At 48.1% G+C, this 7,900-nt stretch overlaps 1 long non-coding RNA gene across 2 annotated transcripts; it reads left to right on the forward strand.

Annotated features, from left to right (window-relative positions):
• The first annotated feature begins 1,768 nt into the window (after window positions 1–1,768).
• On the forward strand, window positions 1,769–6,104 carry LOC111935647 (uncharacterized). 2 transcript variants are annotated; one of them, XR_015276656.1, is made up of 5 exons: window positions 1,769–1,957; window positions 2,106–2,235; window positions 2,315–2,488; window positions 2,767–2,934; window positions 3,097–6,104. It is a non-coding gene; the product is annotated as an uncharacterized LOC111935647 (long non-coding RNA). The 2 variants fall into 2 exon arrangements; XR_015276657.1 differs by having other exon boundaries at window positions 2,345–2,488.
• Window positions 6,105–7,900: the final 1,796 nt, after the last annotated feature.

Raw genomic sequence — 7,900 nt, forward strand, 5'->3', positions numbered from 1 at the left:
AAGGAAAGGAAAATAGGGTGTGAGTGTGGCCTCATCTGTCTGCTAGAAAAGGCACAGGTTTGTTCTGTCCCCTGGTTCACACTACAGGGGGCTGGGTCCCTGTGGAATGCCACTGGGCTCGGGTGCTGCTGATTGCCAGGCTCCACTACCCTAACTCACAGCTGATGTCTCACCAGCTCTCATGGCATCCTGTCAATTGAGGAATTGGGAGGGGAGGATCTGGGCTCAGGGTGTTTTCAGGACATGCAAGACATGTGCCACTTGAAATGTGGCTCATCTCCCTTCTGAGCCTGAGCAGAGATGAGTGGAAGTCTGGGATCTGCACTGGGTTGGATCCCAGAGCCCGTGATTTGAAACCCAGAGCTCACAGCTCCTTTATGTGCTGCACTGGAGGGAGAGTGGTTGTTAAGGTCATACACCTCCAGGGTCATCCCTGGGAAGGAGTTCCTGGTGACTTCTCCATTTAACACCAGTTAGAGCACAGTTTTCCAGTCTACCCTGAGGCTGGGCTGAAAGATCCTGAAGAAAAAAATAAATTTGCTTTTGGGTTCTGCACGACTTGAATTCAGCAGGAATATTTGAACGTCTGGTGCTGCACGTGGGCACCAGGCTGGGTGTGAAGGAGCACAGGGACATTTCCCAGCCCTTCCATCATGGTCCCTGCACGATCAGCACTTTCCTCCACTACTGACCTGGAGGTGGCAGAACCTCGGGGCTGCCCTGAACGTGCTGCTGATCCAGAGGACATTAAAGCGTTATCTCTGTGTCTCACTCCATCAGCGTTTTTTCAGCCTGTATTAAAAATCCTACTATGGTTTTTTAGCACAAAAGGGGAAAGAAGAGAACCTTCTATGTTCAGGACATTTGGGACATCACTAGAATTTCATCCATCTGTGATTGGCCCTCAGACCGTCATACTCAATTTATTTCTCAGCCAAAGTTTTTCAGCCATCTGCTCAAGTGGAACAGCTTCCAGCATTTATTCCCAATAGTGCTCCTCTGAGGGAGTGCATGGATTTTCTCCAGTACGACAGCATCACTATTTTCCAAAAAAACCCTCAGCCCAACCCCGCAGTGACTGGCGGGGAGCCCTCCCTGCTCCGCACCCCGACCTTGAATTTTAAGCAATTGATCAAGAAAACACAGAACGGTTTCTGTTCCACTCAGGACCACCGTGACTGATGTTTTTTAAAGGGCTCCTCTGCAGAGATGTTAATGAGGTCGCCTTGGATACTCAGCTTAAAACGGTGTCGTTTCAGCTTCTTTTATGTCAGCAATCAACAACAACAACAAAAAATACACAACAACCCATCAGTGGATCTGCTTGAGGAGGGGTGGGGGACTCCTGGCAGGTGACTGGAGCAGATAGCGATTCACAGTCCACCTGCTGCCAGCAGTTTGGTGCTGAGCCTCTCTGATTGTCTACTGGAGCATCAACACAATGATCTCCGTAATTATTATCTCCTTAAATTGAAAAAAAATAAAAATAAAAATAGACATATTAGAAAAGCCTGGTTTTTCCAGCCGTCCTATTGAAAGTGCCCCAGGAAAGGACTTCAAATTGGGAGTAATAAGAGGTTCAGGGACAGTTAGGGATATAAAAGCAGTTTCTCTGTGTGAACACAGGAGAGGCTGTGTGTTCTTAGGGAATTGTCGCTGGGCTGAGACCCACTTGCATGACTCCTGCTTAATGAGTTGCCATCCATCAGCTGAGCTGGGAGAGTGGACCCTGCCCAGGTTTAAAAACAGGGGGAGAAACACCTGAGGCAGGAACACCAGGCAGGGGCTTTCAACGTTTTGATGATCTACATAACACAGTGCTCACCGTGACTCCAAACAAGTTGCTTGGCTTCTCTGAGCCTCAGTCTCCTGCCTGGTGAGCAAAGGTAAATTCAGTGCCACATCCCACAGGCTTCACTGGAGTTCTAAAGGAAAATGTGGAACCACTGATGGAAAGGTATGAGCAAGTTCCAAGGAGCAGCTTTGGCAAACACACCTTTACATATGAAGAGAGATCAGACTGATTCCTCAATTAGCAGTTAGATTAATCACTCTAGAAATGTTTTTCATTACTTTATTATATGTTTACTACTCCACTAATCCAGTTTATAGGAATATGGAGGACCTAGTGCTCTAACTCTCACCAGCAGTGCCCAAACATGCTGATAGCATCCTCAAACTCTCAGGTAGATTGGCATCATGGTGTGAGCACCCCTTTCCTTTGAGGAACTGCAGGTGAGCCTGGCACTCTGTCTGGGGTTTCAAAACTCAAATTTAGACCATAGACCAACCCAGGCTGGCTCTGCATCTCCAGGAGTTCTGTCTTTTCCCTCCTTTCCTTCAGGGAGCTGCAGAAAGCGGTTTGATCTTCCTCCTACTCTCCTCCAGGATGAACAAACCCAGCTGGTTTTGCATCTCTTTGTACCTGGTGGTTTCTGCCAGACCTGCTCCAATCTCTCAATGCTGGTTTTGTCCTAGGAAGCCTCAGGTGGGACCCAGTGTTTCCAAAACAATCTCAGAAGGGCCAAATGAAGGGGATTCTCACTGCCTTGATGTGCTGCCTGCCTCCTTGCTAGCACGGCTGAGGTGTAGCAGCAGTGATCCCTGTTCAGTTCCTGACTCTCCAGCAATCCCATCTCCACTTCCACAAAGCTGCTTCCTATCAAGCTGCTTCCCAGCTGTCCCCTGGCCTGTCCTGCTCCCTTGTGAGGTAATTCCATTAGGACTGTGCACTTGTCTGCCCATTGCTCCACTCCCTCTCAACAGCAGCTGCAGCCTCTTGGGTGTCAAGTGCTTCCCTCCCCACTGCTTCCTTTGGTGGCATCTGAAAACTTCCTGAGAGTGCCCAATTATCCAGGCCATCAGCACCAGTCCCTCCAGGATCTCCACAGCAATGAGTTGCCAAGCAGGCTCTGTACTGCTGATCATCACCCTGTGAGTGCTCCAGCCTCCTTCTTTCCCATTTGTTGGGCCCATATCTCCCCAGCCTGGCTCTAGGGAGAGGAAGCATTGAAAGCTTTGCTACAGGCAAGGGAAACCACTCAATATTCCCTTATTCACTCTGTATCCTCACAGCCAGTTTTCTTGCCTTTCTAGGTACCAGGTGTGATGTGACCTTGTTTTTTGCTGGGTTCAAACCAACCCATCCCTGGTAGACATTCTCTTACTCAGATCAACAGCTTTACAACTGCACTGGTACCACTTCTGCAAAGTCACAGAGTTTCCTTCAGGTTGGAAAAAACTTCTGAGATTACTGAGTCCAACCTGTGCCTGACACTTCTTTGTCAGCCAGAATAGTGTGCAGTCCTTTCTTGAACACTCCCAGGGATGGTGACAGCCCAATGCTTGACAACCCTTTCTCTGAAGAAATTCCTCCTGATGTCCAACTTAACCTCCCTGGCACAGCTTGAGGCTACATTTCATCCACAGGTTGTGTTGATCCTGCAGCAGGCATGGTCTGTGCATACAATCAGAGCTGCTCCTTCATCCAGAGACTCTAGAGCTCCTTGCCCAAATAGACAGCGTGGTAGGAAGACAAAGAAATGTGAGACCACCAGGGATTGTCAGTCTGAAGTTGGATGTTACAGTGGTTTAGTTAAACTCCACTTAGAACAGGTGTGTGGACAGTCCTACTCACAATGGAAAAAAAAAAAAAAAAGAAAAAAAAGGCTGAGTTTCTTTTCTTCTCATTTATTGTGAACATGAGGCAAGCCAGGATGAGTGGAGCTGCTTGAATTCTGAACAGGAATGTCCACATAGACAGTTTAATGAAGTTTAGCTAATCCAATTTGCAAAGGTTAATTCAGATTCATTTTCCTGGTTGTCTCTGTGCAGATAAGGCCAAGGTCACTTCCCCAAGGTGACTGGCTGAGGCAGGCACAGGATCCACCCTTTCTTTCACCATTACTTTCCCAGGCTGGTTTGTCCCTATCCATGTACCCCCTCGATACTCCCTGTGGAGAAGAACACAGGTTCTCACCCTTTCCTCCATCATCATCACTGCTCCTTGCTGCTCAAGATCACTACAAACCCTTTTCCTGGGTGAAGTGGAACAGCCTCCACTGTTCCTGGGGCTCACACTGCAGCTTGGAGGTGAATTACAGGAATCATACATACAGGAATCAGTGATGTGAAAATCTTTCCCAGGAATGCAGAACAGCCCTAGGATCTTGCTGGTGGAGGTGGGCACTTCCAAGCACTCCAGCTGGCTGACAATGCAGATCTCCTAAATCATCCTGATGCAGTTTTTCCTGACTCTCCTGGGCTCTCATGTACATAACTACAGTTATCCAGAATCTCCCAGCAAAAGCAGCAGAGGCAGTTTAGGAAATGAACCTCCCCTCTGCCACCCTGCCAGGTGCAGACTGTGATGGGACCTGATGTGCAGGAACATCTGTCCCACAGCTCTTCCAGCAGGGTTCTCACCTCTGCTTCCCAGCATCTGCTGCTGGCCCCTGCAATGCCCCAGCTGCTCATAAGGGATCGAGATCCAAAGATATCTCAGAGTATTTAAAAAGATATATCTAATCTAACCAAAACTGAAGAGCTGCCTTAGCCTTAACTGAAAACTTTCCCAAAGGAGTTACAAGCCTAGAACAAGGAGCTTACATCTCCTAGTACATGATGAATGGGTGCAGGAGCTATTCTGAACAGCAGGCAATAGTGAATGGTTACATTTCCTTGGCCGAGATGAGGAAGCTTTAAGTAACTAATTAAAAAAAAAATCAATAGAAAGTCTTTTCCCACGATCTTTTGCCATGAGTCCTTGGCAATAATTTCAGTGCTCACTTCAAAGAATTGAGGTCTCTTTTCTGGGCCTCTTTCTACCATGGCAAAGGAGCTTACAAAGAGAAGTTGCTTGAGCCCAGTAGCTGGCTGTTAGCTTGCTGTTCTGTTTTAGGGAAAACTTGCAGCCCCCAAGTCCTTGGGGTCCCTGCATGGGCTGTCCTGTAACCATGACATGTGTCCACATCTCTGGTCTGTTGCCATCATTGAAATACTTTCACTTCCTCTGGACTTCCTCAAGTGATCATTTCTGATGTTTCCATACGTGGCTGTCCAGCTCCTCATCCTCTTCCCCACCACTGCACTCTCCCTCTTAGTGCCCTGAGCTGTCCAGGGCTTGGCCCCTGCTGCAAGCACTTCAGTTGGGAAGTGAAGAAGAAGACAAGGAGCAGAGGGGACAGAGAGCTGGGGGTGTGCAGGAAGCAAGGATAAGTTTTCTGCCAGCAGTGGTGAGAAGTTCTCTCCATCTTGCACTGTCTCTGTAGCCTTTCCCTCCACGGTCCATGGCACAGCTGGGACAGCACACAGCTGAGCACAATCTTTACTTCCCACATCAAAGCAGTTTCAAGAGGTCTGTCAAAAAGAGTGCTGAAGGTGTGATGTCCTCTTTGTCCAGGAGGATCTGCCCATACCCTGCTACTGCATCTTATTCACTGAAGATTTTGTCTGATTTCAGCAAAATTTTAGTTCCTCTTGGGCAAGTGGGAATGTTCCTTCTTCTTGGTCTGGTTCAGCTGCTGCAGGTTAAGGCAAAGCCCAAATCTACCCTACAATTACTGAGAGGGGACCCAGCTGCTGCCTCTCCCCTTCCATCAGTGAGCTGCTGCTACATTTTGCTGCCTTCCTCCTTTTCAGGAAGAAATTTAGTGGAGGCATCTGGAGAGGAGTCCAGGTGTGCTGTGGGGTCAGTGCTGCACGTGTCAGTAGGTGGGAAAGGCCAGCTTCCACAGCCAGCTCCCACTGCCCCTGTCTCATCTGCCAGCCTCACAGCTGGGTAACAAGTGTGAGACAGAGTCTGAGCTCATACCCCAATATCTGCAGGAAAATCGTCACCACTGTTCCTCTCGCTGGCCCAAGCAACGTTAAAGGCAACTTCCAACTCTTCTTCTCCCTTCCTCCCTCCCAGCAGTATATTCCTTTCAGTGTGTAGCCAGAACAAAAACCACAAAAAAAACCCCAATTATACTATTTTCTATTATTTTTACTATTTCTACTACTCTTCTTTCCAAAAGCTTTTTGAGACAAAACAGGCAATTGGGAATCAGATCCTCAAGGAGCTGATCTTACTTTTGCTGTTGAAAGATGGCTTTGAGCCACACCAGACATTTCTGCTTGGTGAAGAGAGAGCCAGTCACATTGTCCTGAGTCACATATGATTTGTAGCTTCATATTCTGGTCTGAGTTTCTCATGTTGCCCCAATACGAAGCAGGACTTAATTTCTTCTTGTAGCCCCAAAAGGCTGTCACAAAGCAGTGAGGCTCTTCTGCAGCTGCAGAGCATCTGAAGAGCATCTACAGAAGGGTTCATACAGCAGATAAGTGCACATTTTTTTATTTAATACAGGCTAAGGAGCAGTGCTAAAGACAACCCTTTATTGGTGTCTGAACTGCTGGTCCTTCCCCTTTTGAACTGAAGCATCAGATTATTTATAATATTTAGTTTCCTAATATTTAGGTTCCTAAATTTTATTATTTTTTTTTTATGGGAGGGGAAGATATTAATAATCTTGGGTCTATTGGGTCAATCAATTTTATTATCACTAATACAAGATTCTATTTCTCGAGTATAGACTCAAAACCCAGGATGCAGTTTAGGTGCTTCCCAGAACCTGTCCCATGTGTTCAGTGCTTTTTCCCAGTGACTGTAACCCTCAGCTCCTCCCCATGGCCATAAGAAACTGCCTCATTTGCAGGCTTTTCTTGGTCACTTGCATTGACAATTTTCCCTGACACAACGTGATAATGTTTGTGTTTGCTGCTGAGTTCCCTGGGTAGGTTCCTCACAGCACAGTCAGTCCTGAATGGAGGGCTCTGATGTCTCCTTCCATTGGCCCAGGATGGGACAGGGAGGGTCTGTAAATTGAAGCTTAGAAATAAATAATATTTTCCATGATAAATAAATCCCCTTCCAGGAGATCCCATGCAATAGGGAATATCAGTTCTTTGACTCCCATTGGCACAGCAACAACGTTCAAAGGACTGTGAGGAGTGAGCATCACTTCCCAGTACTTAAAAGGATGGGAGGCTGGTGGCTGAAATGTTGAATGAGCAGCCTGAAGGTTCTGGGGTCTATTCTAGACCAAACGTGGCCTTTAAGAGCGCTGGGATTTTACAAGAGTGCTCATCACTGCTCCAGTTCTGTGAACAAAACCTCCTCTGACCAAAACCAAGGAACCACCCTGTGTGCTTCTGATTGCCACCTTTAAAATGGATCAGGCTCTTGTGATGGTGTCAATCAGCAGCTCTGCAAAGCCCAGGTAGGAGAAAGACCTGCAGCAGTGCCTGATCTGGGCAGGAGATCTCTCGGGTCTGAGTTCCAGAGCTCTGGAGATGCTGGAGCCAAGGACAGCTGCTTCCCAGCACAGGGCCCGTGAAACACAGTTCAACAGTGTTAGGGCCAGGAGATGGGGATCTCTCACACCCAAAGGAGGTCCTCAGGCTCACAGGTTCTGGGGGTGGTTTTTCCACTGTAGGGTCGGGAATATCTGAGGTGTCACTTGGGATCTCCTGTATCAGGGAGCTCTCTGGTTTCAGGGATTGGACACCTTCTCAAGGAAACTCAGGGCTCCCCAAGCAGAGGCTGTCCCAGTTTTCAGTTATCTGTGAGAGGTTCACACTCCCAGGACACCTGAAAGAGCTCCCTGGACTTACCCGTGGCCTGTGGGAGGTGAGGCCGGGCTCAGTTCTACAGGAGAATTCAGATTTTTCCAGTTGCTCGCTGCTGTTCTCCCCTAGCAAATGGATTGGGCCTGCTTGCTGCAGATCATTTGTGTGTTGTGTTCACTTGCTGCATTGTCCTGCCCCGGAGCTGCGGGCGGTTCAGCAGGAGACCGAGCTCTCCCAGCGCCAGCTGCAGCCCTCGCTCCCTGCACGCAGCCGTCCCTGCCAGACTGCA

Source organism: Cyanistes caeruleus, chromosome 15, assembly GCF_971803275.1.
Source record: "Cyanistes caeruleus chromosome 15, bCyaCae1.hap1.1, whole genome shotgun sequence".
NCBI lineage: Eukaryota > Metazoa > Chordata > Aves > Passeriformes > Paridae > Cyanistes > Cyanistes caeruleus.